General features: G+C 37.3%; 1 long non-coding RNA gene across 1 annotated transcript in view; it reads left to right on the top strand.

The window, feature by feature from the left end:
- The window catches only part of LOC132711405 (uncharacterized), a 58,119-nt gene extending 41,513 nt beyond the window's left edge, over positions 1 to 16,606 (top strand). The window contains exon 3 of the long non-coding RNA XR_009622250.1: positions 16,437 to 16,606. This is a non-coding gene — a long non-coding RNA (uncharacterized LOC132711405). The remainder of the gene's footprint in view (positions 1 to 16,436) is intronic.
- The last annotated feature ends 899 nt before the right edge of the window (positions 16,607 to 17,505 follow it).

Here is a 17,505-nt window from a genome sequence, read left to right as displayed (position 1 = left end):
GGTACCGTATAATATGAGTTCTCATAGAGGTCCAAAGACTGCTCTTGCTGCCTCACTTTGCACCAGCTGATGGTTGGTTCCAAATGGTTTTCAAGGATAGCCCCATGTAGAGTGTATTGCAATAGTACAGACAAGAGATGACCAGGACTTGAGTAACTGAGTGCAGGTAATCACAATCAAGAAAAGGCCATAGCTGGTGCAGAAACTGGAGTTACACAAAAGCTCTCCTAGGCATGCCGATCACCTGCTCTGAGTGGAAGGTTGTGGTATATCGAGGTGACTGCATGCTCTGTTAGTTCTCCAGCCAGAATATTAGTATTTAAATGATTTCTATTCCTTTCCTTTGACATTTATAATCATAATTTTGCCTTCTAATAGTAGTAGAATGTCCAGCTGCTGTAAGAAAGCAATAAAAACTCATTTATGAACAAAGGAAGTGAAACAGCTGAAGAAAAATGAAAAGATATTTCATGCCATTATATAGCATTAAGGTTTAGGAACAAAAAAAGAAAGAAGAGAGGTGAAGTCAGTTGTCGAATCTTAGAAGAGGAAGCACAATTAAAGGATACAAAGCAGAAAATTCAAAAAACAAATTTAGAAATCATGATCTTAAGAAGGGTAAAATATTATTTGATATGGGATCTATTTTATCAATGGATGGACAATAAAATATGGAGATAAATATGAAATTTGTGGAAGTTGAGATAAATTAAGTGAAATAATTTTTATTAAAATAAACTTTGGATGTATAGTGATATTTTGAAGAGAGGAGGGAAAAGGATGTCAACCGATCGATACACTGTCTGTAATTGTTTGGAATGATGAGGTTTTTATGTTTTATTTTTGTTTTAAAATAACAAATTGATTTGGAAAAAAAAAGAAGGGTAAAAATGTATTCTAAAAACCTTCGTTATTGTCTGCAAAGTACACTGTAGAACAGAGGAGCTACATTCACCAATACTTTAGGACTGTTTACAAAAAGTATCCTCAAAAGTATCACTGTGACAGTTCTACCTTGGCACCCCTCCAAGCCTCTCTGAATTATTTTATCATATTAGCACACTTCTGAGGGGTTTTGGGGGGAGGTGATCCCCAAAATGAGAGTTTGAGAGCAAAAATCTAATTCTTTGTGGAAGGAAGTTCAAGAACCCAAAGTACTGCTTTAAAAAACCAAGGAAGTCTGAGTTAATTCTGATGACAAAAAATTCAGCTGTTAAGTGTTTTTAAACCAAAAAGAGTTAAAGAAATAGAAAAGAATCATCAAATGCAGAGCAACAGAAAGGAGAAACAAATGAAGAACTAAATGAAAACTTAATTTATTGACAAATAGGATAGGATAGGATAGGATAGGATAGAATAGAATAGAATAGAATAGAATAGAATAGAATAGAATAGAATAGAATAGAATAGAATAGGAGTAATTATTTTCTCTGGAATTTTTTTTAATTCATGTTCTTTTCTCTTTACCTCAACCAAAATAGCTTATGCTTTCTCTTGACTCTTCTTTTTAAGTTTACTATTATGCTGTATAAAATACCCTTTAATTAAAGCTTTGCTTGCATCCCAAATTCTTCTTAATCAGTATCTTTATATGTTATTTTCAAAAAAATCATTTATTTTTTACAACCCTCTATTATTGCCTCTTTTTATAGCAACTTTTTATTTAGTTTCCATCTAAAGAACTAGATTTCATTTTATAAACCAAACTCATGAATTTATGATTTGGATGATTAGACAGGATAGATTATAGAAAAAAGAGTTATGTTGCAATCATAATATAGGAGGCAAATATATAATCATACTTATAATGCTGTACAGAAGATTAGAAGCCTCTTTCATGTATCTTTTCCCCTTCTTTCTTTTTCCTTTCTTGCACTTTTAGGATGCAGCCACTTATGCCATTAACTTGATGAGATCTGATTTGGGTGAGAGATGAGAGAGTTGAGATGTGGACTCCTTGGTGCTCTCTGAGCTTGATTGTTTGCTTGCAGACATTTAATTACCTGACTAGGTAACATCAGTGGAAGTGAGTGTTGGGTTTGCTTTCTGTTTATATACATGAGATTGTTTTGCCAGTGTTGGCAGAGTATTATTTGAACTGTACAACTGGGTTGCAAAAACAAGCAGGAATTCTAGGCTGTCTTCTCATGCTCATGGTCATGCATCTAGTCTCAGAGATAGCAAGAAGTTAATTGCCTCCATGGGAAGCATGGCAGTTTCTATAGGTACAGTTATTTGTGGCCCAACACATGCAGGTGGTCATACATTAGACTACACAATCTCCAAGAAATGCTAGTTGATGTAAAAATGAAGATAATTCCTATCATCTCTTTGCAATGCTTAGATAATGCCCTGCAGAGAATAAAGAGAAGAGAAGAAAGTTCTGTTACCAGTGAGCAGATAAACATTGTAGAACTACAAATGATGGAATTTCAGGTAGGCCGCAGCCTAATTCACATACTAGATCAAAAAGGGAGAAAAGGAGGTACATTTCAAGATTCTATTATTGTAGCCAATCTGAACAAAAGTAGTTTTAGGTCTATGTGAAATCTGTTTCTTGATCTGGTCTCCTTATTAGAGTGACATGTCCTGATCCAGATTTGATTATCACCCCTGATTTCCAGCAATAGTTTCTGCCAGTTAGCTGATGGATTTTATTGGTTTCCAGAAGCATTCATGGAGTATCTTGGCAATCTAGTGAACAGCTAAACAATGGACAAAAATATCTCTCTTTCTGCTGATCTGTTGTAGTTCATTTCCTGAGGACATTCAAGAAATGAAGCTGTGGAAACAATAGCTAGAACACCAATGAAGAAAGCAAAAAAGACATTCTTACTTAGCATGGCTACATGCTACAAGTATAGGGCTACATTGTTGTGGTAATTAAGGCAGACTGTTGTCCAGCACCTTGCAGAGAAAATTCAACAAGATCTTTCAGTTGGTCATTGTAATCATTTCACACAGCACTTTGGCAAGAAAGTTGCTGAGATTTGACAGAATCTTTGTCCTTATGGGAGGTTATTAGAACAGGAGTGTCAAACTCACATTGTCATGGCCTATAGTAATTTTAGGTTTATGTAACGTATCGGGACTTTTTTTCCCCTTTGCTAAACCGAGCGTGGGCGTAGCCAGCGCATGATGCATCCAGCCCTGGATTAGAACTTCATCTTGTTCTATTACTTGGGAGTCCCCCTGTGGAGACAGTTGTATCTAGATTATCCACTTCCTCTACAAGCTGCAGCTGTGCCCTTCCTGAATCCAGAGTGTGAAGAGGTGACTGTCAAGGAATATTTATTGGAGACAGGATTGTGAGCAGCTTTGAAAAAGTCTGCAGTAAGTCCCCTCCTGAAGAGATCCTCCTAGGATTTAACATTCCCTTTTTGAGCAAAATTGTTGAGGCAGTGATGGAAGATTGAACTATGTAGCACCCTAGATAAAAAGGATTATCTGAAAACATCAAATCTCCATTTGATGTTTTCTTTTTAAAAAATTTTTTTAAATCAATAAAGTATTATTTTAAAAAAAAGGATTATCTGGATTTATTTGGTTAGAATTAAAGTCCAAGCATAAGACTATGGTTGCAGGCTGTCAGGGTCTAGATGGGACAGAACAGGCTGAAGCCTGTCAAAACAGAAGTATTATTTGTCAATTAAGAATCTCCATCAATATCAGCATTATTTCTGGATGGGGTGGCACTATCCCTGAAAGAAGAAATTCTTTATAGGGGATCTTTGTGGATTCATGCCTCCTCCTGGTACAACAGCTGGATGCCATGACTTAGAAGGGCTTTTGCCCAGCTTCAGCTAGTGCATCAATTATAACTTGGAGAAAATCATTTTGCCACAGTAACTCATGCTGTTATTACCCTTCAAGACTACTGCAGTGTGAATTACATGGGGCTACCTTTATTAACTACATAGAAGCTGCAGTTAGTCCAAAATCTGATTGTTGGGGACATACCAGTGGTGGGTTGTCCCCAGTTCGGACTGGTTCACAAGGACTGGTAGTAAAACCAGTGGGAGGCCCCGCCCACTGCCCCAGATGTCGTCATCGGCGATCTGCGTGATCCCTTTGTGAACCGGTAGTAAAGGTAAGTAGAACCCACCCCTGGGACATACAATATTACTTCTATACTATGGCCTGAGTACTGGGTATGAATTCACTTCTGGATGCAATTGGATGCCTTATAGCTTGGCACCTGGGTCCCTAGAAGACTGCCTGCTTAAAACTGGGTCAGCCCAACCTTTTAGGAAATAAAGATAAGTGAATTGAAGAGGTATAGATTTTTGGCTGGCAGTGCCAATCTTCTGGAACAATCTACCTATAGATATCAGGTTGGTACCATCCTTGATTATATTTCAGGAAGATATTGAGGTCAAGCTATTCTTTAGAAAATTTAAATTCTTTCAGGGCCATCTTTAGTTTTTGTTTCGTTTTTTTATTTCACTGTAATTAAGTTTTGTTTTATGTTTTTAAGCTTACTGTGGATATTTTAAAATTGTTTTCTATTATGTAAACTGCCGAGAACCAAACTGATTACAGCAGGATAGAAATGTAGCAAATGAACATTAAAAAAAACCAATTTATTTTATGTTTCTCTCCTGTTTTTCCTAGAATATAGAATGGTATGCTTTTCATTATTTCATAATGAAAGCTCTGTGAAATAATTATGTTTCTGAGACAGACAAAATTGTTCAAATTAGTCTACAAGTGTTACTATTCAAGTTCTATTCAAGATCTTTACTATTCAAGATCTTAAACCTAAATTTCAAGACTCATCATCATCATCATCATCATCATCATAGCAATATAAGAAAATACTCAATGCTGTAAGTGCTAGCATTGTCTTTATCTTTATTACTGCATTTATGGCACTGAATTTGAATTGAAAAGCCTGGGTTCAAGTCCAATTCAACCAGGAATCTCAATGGGTGGGCATGATCTAGCCATTCTCTCTTAGTCCATCCTGTCTCCCAAGGTTAAGTTGTGAGAAAATCATGAGGTGCAAGCCCCTCTGTATCCTGCCTTGACCTCCCTAAGAGAATGCAGGACATAAATGCAGCAAATGAAAACAACGTGCTGTCAACTTTTGTGCATTTGTAAATATAAAATAGTTCATTTTGTTAAACGTTTATTTATTTATTTATTTATTTATTTATTTATTTATTTATTTATTTATTTATTTATTGGTTCGATTTATATGCTGCCCTTCTCCGGAGACTCAGGGCAGCTTACAATGCGTTAAGCAATAGCCTTCATACTTTTGTATATACCTGCTTAGTAGGGCTTTTGCCCCCTCCCCCCAGCGGTGTTCTTTTTTATACAAAGTCAGCTTATTGCTCCCACAATCCGGATCCTCATTTTACTTACCTCGGAAGGATGGAAGGCTGAGTCAACCTTGAGCCTGGTGAGATTTGAACTTGCAGTAATTGTATGCAGCTGGCAGCTAAGTGCTATTTAACAGCACTTTAGTCTGCTGCACCACCAAGGCTCCTAAACACTTGGGATTTATTCTGATGATCTATGGCAGGCATGTCAAACTCAATTTCATTGAGGGCCACATCAGGGTTGTGTTTGGCCTTGGGGGCCAGGGTGGGCGTGGCCAGGGTGGGCATGGCCAGCGTGATGTCACTCGTGTCAGGGGCATCTGCGGTGGCCTGAGTGCTCTGCCAGCATGAGCACACCCACACCCACAAACTCTTTTCAATGGCATAAGGCGGCAGAAAGCCACTGTGGCTGAAAACGGAGCTCGGGAGCCCAGCCTGTTTTTGCTGGCAGAGGCACTGCAGACCAGTCCTTTGCTGTTTCTAGGGCAGCCCCATGGGCCAGATCTAAACACCTTGCAAACCAGATGCAGCCCTCGGGCCTTGAGTTTGACACCCATGATCTATGGAAAACGGAGACTCCAAGGACCCATTTAGAAATAAGTAACAAGATTAGCGCAGCAGTAAGAACCAAATAATAAGATGAAAAAACAATGAGTGTTGCGGCTTGGGAAGGAAAAAATCACCGGACAGAGTAACATCATTCTAAAAAGGGTAACTTGAAATGGCCCTTTTTGTTCACTGCATCAAAGATGCTATGAAAGAAAGTTATTAATCAAAGCTGGAAGGTTTTCCTGCTGTTTCACAGACTTGTTCTAAAGACTTCCTTGTTTAAAATGGGGTTCTGTTGACAAATTTATGACCTTTATCAATCAAACTCTGCAGTTCCAGCGATTTCCAATCAAGATGCAATTGTAGAACGTTTTACTTAAGCAGAACGCATTTTGTCAAAAATGAATATTTTTTAGAAGTGGGATAAGAAAGTGTACATCAAGAAAGTGGTGTACATTTAGACTACTAATCTCTTGCTATATTAATGCAAAAGGGATAACTTGTATTACATTATTATAAACTATTACTTACCGTGTTTTCCCAAAAATAAGACCCTGTCTTATATTTTTTTGAACCCTGAAAAAAGTGCATGACTTTATTGCCATGCGCTCAAAAACCAGATTGGACTTATTATCAGGGGATGTCTTATTTGGGGGGAAACAGAGTACTTTCTTGGCCAATGTTGAGATCCATTTTCATTTGTACAGAGGACATAACTAAGGGATCTATATGAATCAACTTGACTCAAAGAAATTTGGTAAAGCTAAATCTGGTTCTGTTCAATATTCAAGTGCAAACCAAGGAACCTGTGAGACTAAGTCAGATGTTATTTGTTCACTACCTGCTATATAGATATACACATTGAACAATGTGTGCTCACATATAGTATATTGCAATGGAAAAATAGGAACAATACCTGGAAATTAAATTTGATATTACATAGTATTATATGCCATTCAGTTATTATGCATTGCTTTAGTGGCCCAGCATACAAATAAGCAAATTCACCTCAAAGCCCATCTATACCTCTGAGATCAGATTTCCACATTCAGCTTCATGAAAGTGATCCTTCAAGTCACTTCAAGTGGAGCTCTATTAATTTACTTGGTGCCATCAAGTCAGATAAAGCACCTGCTTTTTTGTTGTTGTTGTTGTTCTTCTTCCCCAGCCATGTTTTTTCATTTTACACTGTGCATTGTAGATGATGAAGCGTGTGGACAAGGCCTGTTTTGTTTTTGTTTTTATTTTATTTTATTTTATGCAGGATTCTATGTAAATCTTTGGCCTAAGGACAGAATGTTAAAAACAGTAAATAAACAGAATCCAATCTGAATCTTAAAGCACTTTGTAGATCAAGCCATTCTTCCAAATATGGAATAGGATGAGTTGCAAGTCAACCAGCTAGCCAATATGCACAATAAAAGTTGGGACTGAAAGGAAAAAGGGGAAGTGAAGGCTATTCAAATTTTTCAACGATATTTAACAGAAATTTTCAAGTTCTGTGAGATCTGGCTTCTGGAGAAAAAAGAATTGTTTGCTCATCCGAGTATGGAAAATATTCAAGATGATTGTGGGTAATCTGCTTAGCCAGATATGTTATCTTCTATTATTTTTCCTATCATATATATTCTTCCGAAGTTCAGGAATTAAAAGGATAGCATCCACTGTTTTATCCATAAGCTAATATGGTCTCCATCATCATATGCCCCATTATTAAAAGTCAACTATTTTATTCAGAGCTTCAACATTTCTTTACAGTCTATTATGGAGGAATGTGTTCCATAATTATCAATATTGCTAATTTTATAGCCAAAAAAAGTGCACTATCTGTCACAGGCATCTGAGCATGGCTTTTGAGTTAAGTATACCACAAAGGAGAGATGGTAACTATACACTGAAAGGATGTATGTCGATAAGTGGACATCCTTTATTTAACAGGATAAAGGAAGAAAAATAGTTTAATCACGCTCAATAACCTAAGTAGAACTATGCAGTTTGTTCTGTGAATTGTCAGCTAAACTAAATGCAGCTGTCTGAAGAAAAAGATAGTTTGATAATATCTGGATAGATTAAAAACCTTCTTTGGACTTTTTAAATCTGGAGAGGATGTACAAGGAGGAAAAGTACCTCAAGACATTTATTTATTTAATTAATTAATTATAAAATTTATATAGCCACCAGGGGTGAAATCTACTTACCTTCCTTACTGGTTCAGAAGCGCACATGCCGTGATCACTATCAGATCACCGAATCACAGGAAAAAATCGCTACTGGATTGGGCAATCCAGTCCGATCTGGGAGCATTTCACCCCTGATAACCACCCATCTTAAAATCAACTCTGGATAGCTCCCCACCAAAGATATAATGTCCACTAGACCAGGGGTGTCAAACTCAAGGCCCGGGGGCTGCATCCGGTCTGCAGGGTACTTAGATCTGGCCCATGGGGCTACCCTGGAAATAGCGAAGGACCGGCACATGGTGCCCCTGCCACCAAAAACAGGAGCCCGTTTTTGCTGGCAGAGCACTGAGGCCTCCACAAATGCCCCGAACATAAGTGATGTTGAGCTGGCCATGCCCACCCTGGCCATGGCCCCCTCCGGCCCCCTGAGGTCAAACACAACCTTGATGCGGCCCTCAATGAAATCGAGTTTGACAGCCCTGCACTAGTCTCTCTTTCATTGCATTATTTTTTTTCTACAAGAAACAGCAGAAGTTACTGTTTTCTATGTTAAGGTGCTCTCCTCCACATAGAATGTTGATTTTATAGAATTCTACATTGTATAGAAATGTTTCAAAGTTATTCTCTGTATGAGGATTTGAATAGAGTTAAAACTCTTTCTTTGCCTCCTTGAGTGTTGATTTAAGATTTCGAATGTCCAAAGAGCACTTATATTTCAAAAAAGTTAGCTTTGAGAAGTAAAATACCCAATGCAAGGCACAACATAATTACACTAGTGTTCCATGTTTATGAAGCCACTATGCAGCCAGGATTTCAGTTAACAATATATACATCTCAAGTACTGTAACAAATATTAGTAGGGACAATTATATGATATTGTTGAATACTCACTGTATAAAACTTTGTTCCATATTTTCTTCTTCTTAGACTTTTTGTCTTTTTCAATGTATATTTATATTTTTATGTTTGCCATCTACATTTATATCTTGGATTCTTTGTTTTGTTCCTTTATAACAAGACCATCTATAGTCCTATTCCTATGGCCACGATAATGAAAGGTTCATTATTTGGTGACAATGTACATTGAATGGTCAGCCAGATATGGGTGAATGTGCCTATAATTTGTCAGCGATATTCTTTTAGGAATATAGAAAGTTTCCCTCAGCCACATCATATAAATATAACAATCTTTGTCCCTTTTGTTACATGCTGTGTCTGTTGCATTTCAAAATGGGAAAAGATGAATTTGAAAGAATGTGAAACTCTGAAAGCAAACATTCACCAGGCACCTCTACAAACTGTCATTGAATGGTACTTTTCAATTCAATCAGAAACGATGAACAGATTCAGATAGGGAAAAGTACCATAATATATACCTACAGTATATAAAATGATATATGAGAAGCAGGAAACTATCTGAGTACACATTTTATCAACAAACATAAGATCAGTGGTAGGATTCAATTTTTTTTACTACCGGTTCTGTGGGTGTGGCTTGGTGGGTGCGGCATGGCTTGGTGGGCATGACTTGGTGGATATGGCATGGTGGACATGGCAGGGGAAGGATACTGTAAAATCTCCATTCTCTCCCTACTCCAAGGGAAGGTTAATGCAAAATCCCCATTTCCTCCTGATCAGCTGGGACTCGGGAGGCAGAGAATAGATGGGGGTGGGACCAGTCAGAGGTGGTATTTACCGGTTCTCCGAACTACTCAAAATTCCTGCTACCAGTTCTCCAGAATACTACCTCTGCATATGATGCTACATTATCCATGTCTTCTTTAATCTGGTTGAGGCCTGTTAAATTAAAGTTTTCCTTTGCTTTCATATAAGAAAATATTCTTATCTCCAGTTCTTCAGTGTGATTGCAGTGAGAATAATTATCAATTACACTAGACAGCACACCCAAACCCAGGTCTTTCATAGCTTACTGTGGAACCCAGCATTTTCCAGACAACCATGTAATCCTAGTACTGAAGTGTCATGATTCTTTCTCCTCTGATCTCATCATATTATCATAGAGCAAGAGTGAAGTTTTATTAGTAATTTGGGAGATGCCCATCAAAAGTTCCTTCTGAAATGTCTTATAGCCATATTGTTGCTTTAAGAGGAATTTTGGCTCTTGTTAGTTGGGATTCTTTTCTCATTCTATTTCTGAGGTCATATTATCATGCTGGCATGCTTAAGGTATATACTGTAAATGCATATTTGCTCATCCATCAGCATGTTCATTTCTGGAATATGGAAACACAGATAATTTGGAAGACATCTAATTCCACATGTAGCCTGCTATTTACAGCAAAATATATGGTAGTTTTCTTACTACATTTTATCATAAATCAGTGGTTGACTGTTTCTGTAAGTAATTAATGCTACATTTCTATGTTACTTACTCATGCTTGATTTTTTAAAATTAAATTAACTGTCTTATTCATATCTTGCCTCTTATTTTTTGGCTCAGACATCTATGCAAAACTAAATGTATTCCTAGTTGCCTGGATATAACTGTTAGGGATAGGATAGTACCTGGTTTTCTATTTATAGAATAAAAGCAAGTCCATAATATCATTATTGGGAACTTAATTAAAAATGTCCCTTCACAAATTCTGGAAAGCTCTGCAGTTATTTTTCCATGCTAATTTTCTTGCCATTTTGCTTTCTCTGCCTCTGATCTGTCCTGTGGGAATCTCGTGATAGCTGAGACACCTGCTCTTGGTATTGCTGTAGTAATTCAAATTGAGGGATATTCTAATATTTATAGTCTTTCTTCACACTGTGACACAAAAAGAGCACGATAATGGCACAATGCTTTATGCTTTCCAAAAAATTTAAAAGAAATGGGGGTAACCTGCTAAGAAAAATTAATATTTTTTTTTATGTTGGGTATGGAAGGGGATGTGAAGGAAAATAAGCTCTGACCAATGAATTATGAAGGTCTTAGCTTTTTCTTTATGCCAGATTGGAAATCATCATCTCAATTATAATTTTACTAATTATTAATGCATGCTCACCCTGGGCCTGGGCCCTGTTCTGGATGCACTGTGAATGTGAATGTCAGCCTCTGGAAGCAGCAAGAGGTTCATCACATGTGGCTGCCTCCAGCCACAATCATCTGAAGCAACCAAGTGCCTGCAGTTGGAATCTGATCCTATGCAGTACCTGGTCCCCAGGTGTGTCATTCTCTGGATCAAAAATGCTCAGCACATTTTCTCTGCCAGGAGGGATAGTCACTACCCGAATTAGATTCTGCTGGTGATGGTTCCATGAAAGGGCCATTGCTGCCCAGCCATAATCCATTGGAAAACCATACTCTGAGTACCTGAGGCCTTGACCCACTTGCCTTCCCAGACTCTGACATTTTAACTAGCTGACAATCTTTACATTAATGCTTAGAACACAGGACTGTGATTTGACAAGACTTCTGCCCACATGGGATTTTGCTGATATGTGGGAGGCTGCACAGATGGCTGCCTGCCACAGCCAGTGTTTTGTTCTAAACCAGAACCAACTCTTGAAAGCTTTTCTGTCTGTGCATGGGGGATGACAATGGGGGATTTTTAAAGCTAATACAAGTGTGTTATTATATTTTAATACAGACAGTCCTCAATTTAAGATTACAATTAAGCCCCACATTTATGTTATTAAGCAAGGCAGTTGTTAAGTGAGTTTTGCCCCATTTTACAACCTTTCCTGCCACGGTTAAGTGAATCACTGCAGCTGTTAAGTTAGTTAACCTGGCTGTTAAAGTAAATGCGGGAAGCCAGATACATTCGTTTGTCAGGAAGTTTGCAACAGGTGATCATATGACTCTGGAACACAGCAGCCATCATAAATACACATCAGTTGTCAAGTGTCTGAATTCATGTGGGGATGTTGTAATGGTCATAAATGTGAAAAACAGTCATAAATCGCTTTTTTTTTTAGTGCCACTGTAAAATTAGAATATTTGCTAAACAAATGGTTGTAAGCCAAGGACCAGAGGTGGGTTTCACCAGGTGCCAACCAGTTCTGGAGAACCGGTAGTGGAAATTTTGAGTAGTTTGGAGAACCGGTAGTACAAATTCTGACTGGCTCTGCCCCCATCTATTATGGAGATTTTACAGTATCCTTCCCCTGGAGTGGGGTGGGAATGGAGATTTTACAGTATCCTTTCCCTGCCACGCCCACCAAGTCATGCCATGCCCAAGCCACACCCACAGAACCGGTAGTAAAAAAAAATTGAATTCCACCACTGCCAAGGACTACTTGTACTCTTCTGCTAACTAAATACAGGTATCTATTAAACATTGACAGAAGAGTATTTCTCCCTTTTCTAAAGTAGGGATGCAAGAAAGAAGACAGAAGAAGGCTACCTCTAAGCAAATCAGTACAGGGACATATATTAATGAACTGACATGCAAAAACATCAGGCCAACTTCCTTACTTTTTAACAGTCACTGACATCTGATATTGTCATTTTATGATGCCATTTCATCATACTGCAAAATATAGATGTGTCTGCAGAGAGATGCCTGCAGGGACAGGGAAGGAGGTCAAATAATGAAGTGCACACTGTGATATTGCAACATAAACTCCACCATTTTTGTATTTATGATGTGTGTCACATACCAATTCATAATGAGCAGAGTCTGAGTTGTTAAGTCATGATGAATGCTTTGACATTTTGATAAAATCTCTGTTGCGGATGCTCCTGGGCCTTGGCATATTCTTGAGTAGCTCGTTATTGAAGTAAAATAGACCTTGAGTTTTACATATTTGGTATAATAGAGCAGTAGTTCAGAATTATTATTCAGAAAATAGTAAGAGACGTTAATTTTGGAGATTTTGTTTGAAGCCTGTTCAACCGCACAAACATAATGAAATCCACAATATTGTACTAGATGAACAAGAGAAAGGCTATAAAATACCTTTGCTTTTAAAATGCTGTGTAATGGATTCTGATATCTTAAATCAGATTTGGGGGACTTAAGGCTTTAACAGTGTTATGGGACTTATAATGCCATCAGTATCAGCCAGCGTGTGTTGTGACAATGCATAATGGTCCATAGATTTCCAGCTCTTGATTTAAAGGTATTATCCTGATATAACTAATTTATGGAATATTTATGTAGTTAACTGTTTGACTTTATATGCCCCCAACTTTCAAATTCTCTTGGAGATTTGCAATAAAAATAATCCTTAGGTTTTATATTTATCACATTTTATTTCAGGAATCTTTGGGACTGTGAACATTATCAAATGAGAATGATTCATTTCGAAAGTTTTTTGCCAGACAGAAAATTATGAATTGATCATTGTGCCAGTAATTAATAAAGATTTGGAATATCTTTCCACCATTCAGTATTTATTATTATTATTATTTATTAGTTCAATTTATTTGCCGCCTTTCTCCGGAGACTCAGGGTGGCTTACAATGCATTTAGAAATTTAGTATACTGAAACTCCAAGCCATCTTCAACTTACCACCTCAATTGGAACCAGAACTTCTGTTGCTAAGCAAGTATTGTTAAGTCAGTCTTTTTTTTTTTTTGCCAAGGTTGTTAAGTGAATTGCCACAGTTGTTAAGTGAAGTCATTAAGTGAATCCAGTTTCCCCCATTGACTTTGCTTGTTAAAAGCTCTCTGGGAAGGTTACAAATGATGATCATAAGACTCCAGGATGCTGCAACCATTGTAAATATATGCCAGTGGCCAAGCACCCAAATTTTAATCACATGACAGTGGGGATGCTTTTTCCGTGGATGGTCATAAATCAAGACCACTGGTATAACTGCAAAGAACAGGCACCATGAGTAAAACTGATCTTAGTTTTATAAATCAACATTCCTGATCAGAGCATTGGGCTATGTGTGTGGGTATTTAAAAAAAGTCAAAACAGCCACTGTTACTTTGTGATTGAAGCCCCATCCCTTTTTGACAATGCCACATTATATCAAACATCAAAGAGTGATAGAGCTTCAATTACATAGCACTATCTTGGCTTATTTGGTTTCTCCATCAACCCAGTGATTGTCGCTGCTACCTGCAATACTGGAGCTATAGGGGAAAAAAACAAACAAACTGCTACTTCCACAGTTCTGTAATTCTGTCAGCAGTGAGAAAAAAAAGCAATATTTTTGCTTTCAGTTGTTTGGAAGTTTGATTTTATTGGTAGATCTCCTTCTGGGGGGCTATCTGTGGATGGGATTGGCAGATTCTTCTGAAATAGTTCCTTTCCTGACCATAGAAGTTTCCAGAATAGCTGTCAAGATTTCTGAGGTGGAAACTCCTTCCATCGTGCTACCACTGTCTCTTTCCTGATAGGAGGAAATCCAATATAATCTATGGTGTCTGAAACGCTTTTATAGTATAAAAACACCAGTAACTCAAACATATGAAACTAATGTCCTTGGCAGTTCACTCATATACCTTAGTTCACAAAAATATAAAACAAAAATAGATCAGCAAAATTACTAGAAAATTGCTTCAATTTACAAAATCCATCATGCCCTTTCTCAGGTTAATCGATTTGCACTCCAGACTCCAGTGCTTCCCGTCATTATGTAATAAAAGAGGGCAATAACATTATGAATGTATAAGTGGTACCTTCAACGACTGCAGTTGTTCCAGGCCCTCAGTATCAAATCTGAATTTAGGTTATTTTGGTCATTAATTTAGCGTTTAAGGCTACATCAGCAGTATAAACATAAGGTCCGTAAAATTACCATCTTAGAAGGGCAGGTCATAACTTTTCATATAGCATTTTAAGGAATAGTCCTCCCATTATCTGATTTCATTTACATTTCCTTCCCTGAATGGAGCTTTTGTATTAGCAAGGGCAGGGGATCAAAACAATAAAAGTATCAGCCCAAATTTACTATTTTATACTTATCATGGCAACAAATACTATATCTACTGTTTAACTTTAGCCAGCATGATTCTAGAATAGAATAGAATTCTTTATTGGCCAAGTTTGATTGGACACACAAGGAATTTGTCTTGGTGCATATGCTCTCAGTGTACATAAAAGAAAAGATACATTCATCAAGAATCATAATGTACAACACTTAATGATAGTCATAGGGAGCAAATAAGCAATCAAATTATATTAGGATATATAAATATATAAATAAATCAATATAAATTGTAAGGATACCAGCAACAAGGTTACAGTCATATAGTCATAAGTGGGAGGAGATGAGTGATAGGAACGATGAGAAGATTAATAGTAATGCAGACTTAGTAACTAGTTTGACAGTGTTGAGGGAATTATTGTTTAGCAGAGTGATGGCATTCGGGAAAAAATTCTTCTTGTGTCTAGTTGTTCTGGTGTGCAGTGCTCTATAGTGTTGTTTTGAGGGTAGGAATTGAATCAGTTTATGTCCAGGATGCAAGGGGTCTGTAGATATTTTCCCAGCCCTCTTTTTGACTCTTGCAGCATACAAGTCCTCAATGGAAGGCAGGTTGGTAGTCATTGTTTTTTCTGCATATTTTTTATACATAATAAACATAAGGGATTCTGTGCAAAGATCCTACTACATCTTTATAAAAAGCCACTGGTGGGAAGATGTATTTTGAATGATGGCCCCATAGAATGAATTGGTGGCAGTGTTGTATGCCAGATTAGAATGAAAGGAATTGGTCCTTTTCAATATCTAGCAGTGGAAAGAAAACTACAAGGTCCTCTACATCTAAATCACATAACCATCTACAAACCTTGGTAGTGCAAATGCAGTGGCTGTAAAGCAAAGGATCATTTAGTTGGTGTATTATGTTCAGATACAGTGTGGCTTTTAAAAGTAATCTGGTTTTGGAGGAATGCAAAACCTTTCATTTCCCCATGACACTGTTTTCCATATGAATAGAATTTGTTAGGACTTCAGCACTTATGGTAGCTAACAAATCAGAGGAACACTGCAATTTTTGAAGATCCTATATCTGGGAAAACAAATGCATTTGAACTATTAATACGGATGAATAAACATTTTCTAAAGCTTATTTTGTAGTTTTAAAAACTTATCAAAATTCATATATTTCCTAAAGGAATAAAGGAATATTCATAGATTTCCTAAAGGAATAAAGAACTGGGTAGATTTTTTAAAAAATGTGGTAGTAAAACTGACACTGTCATCTGTCTGGCTAGATTATTCTGAATTTTAAATCTAGAATTGAATCCCTAGATGTTTCAGCCCTGAATTAATTAATTAATTAATCCCTCCTGAATTAAGACTGCCACAATCTTTAACAGTTACATCATAGGTTTCTCTAAGGAGTCGTTGATACTCTTTGAGTATGATTGTTTGCTTACAGACATTTAATTACCCAACTAGGTAGCATCATCAGTGCAAGTGAATGTGAAGTTTGCAATTTGTAAATCACAATATTTTGTCATTTTTTTCTAGCTGTTTCTCTTCAATTCGTGCATCACCTGGTACTACAATATCAATGAACCAGACTATTTTCTTTTCCACAATAGCGATATCAGGCATGTTGTGATCCAGATGTCTGTCTGTTTGGCTCTGAAAGTCCCACAGGACCTTGCTCATTTTCAAGAACTTTCTCAGTTTGGTGTTTGGTGTTCCCAGTAATTTTTGCTGCATTTGAACCCAAATGTCTGGCAAAGCTTCTAATATATAATTCTGGAAACTCTATCATGATGTTGCAGATAATCAGTCCATGAGATTTTGCTGCAGCCACTGATAAGATGATTCACTGTTTCATTTTTCTCATTGCATAAGCGACATTTGCTATTGTTGCTGACATGTTGGATTTTTGCTGCTCCCTGTTCAATCAGTAGCTGACAATAAACGTCCCTTCCAAGTATCTCTGAGTCGCCTTACAATGTGACTCAAGTTTCTGCATTATTTCTATGAGTTATCTGGTATAGGAAGAGCACCTGTTGAAGAGGCATAAACTGGTAAACCAGGGATCACAAGATAGCTAGATGAGGATGGAGCTAAATTAGCCACCCTGCTGCTTGCCTTAACTTTTCATATCGCTCTTAATGTATAGTCACAATGTGAGATGATTTCTCAACTCTGAAGCTAAAATTTAGAAATATGTCTGCTCAGAAGAGTATAGTACAGTATATTCTGAAGTCTTTGCATGTAAACAAGGATTTATGCAGAAGTTTAAAAAAACAGGAAAATGAAAGGATGAAAACCAATAGGAGAATAAATGCATGCATCGCAGAACACAAGAACGCAGTCAGAAAAGAAGAAAAAACTCACTCCCTTTTCCAGCACCTTAAAACAACAGGACATGAAATTGATTTTGAAGGAACCAAATTAATCTCCAAAACTGAGCAACAAGAGAATAATTATGGAAGCCATCGAAATAGAGAAGCACCCCCATAACATGAATAAACGTGACGATACCTCCCGCCTACCAGACATCTGGAAACTAGCCCTAGTCAACAAACAAGTCCCAGCCACAAACATTGACACCAGACCCAGGATAACACATGACGCC

The sequence above is a fragment of the Pantherophis guttatus genome, chromosome 2, assembly GCF_059756535.1.
Source record: "Pantherophis guttatus breed Tessera chromosome 2, ASM5975653v1, whole genome shotgun sequence".
NCBI classification, from domain to species: domain Eukaryota; kingdom Metazoa; phylum Chordata; class Lepidosauria; order Squamata; family Colubridae; genus Pantherophis; species Pantherophis guttatus.
Note: the sequence above shows the minus strand (reverse complement) of the source record. Positions and strands in the feature narration are given on the sequence as shown.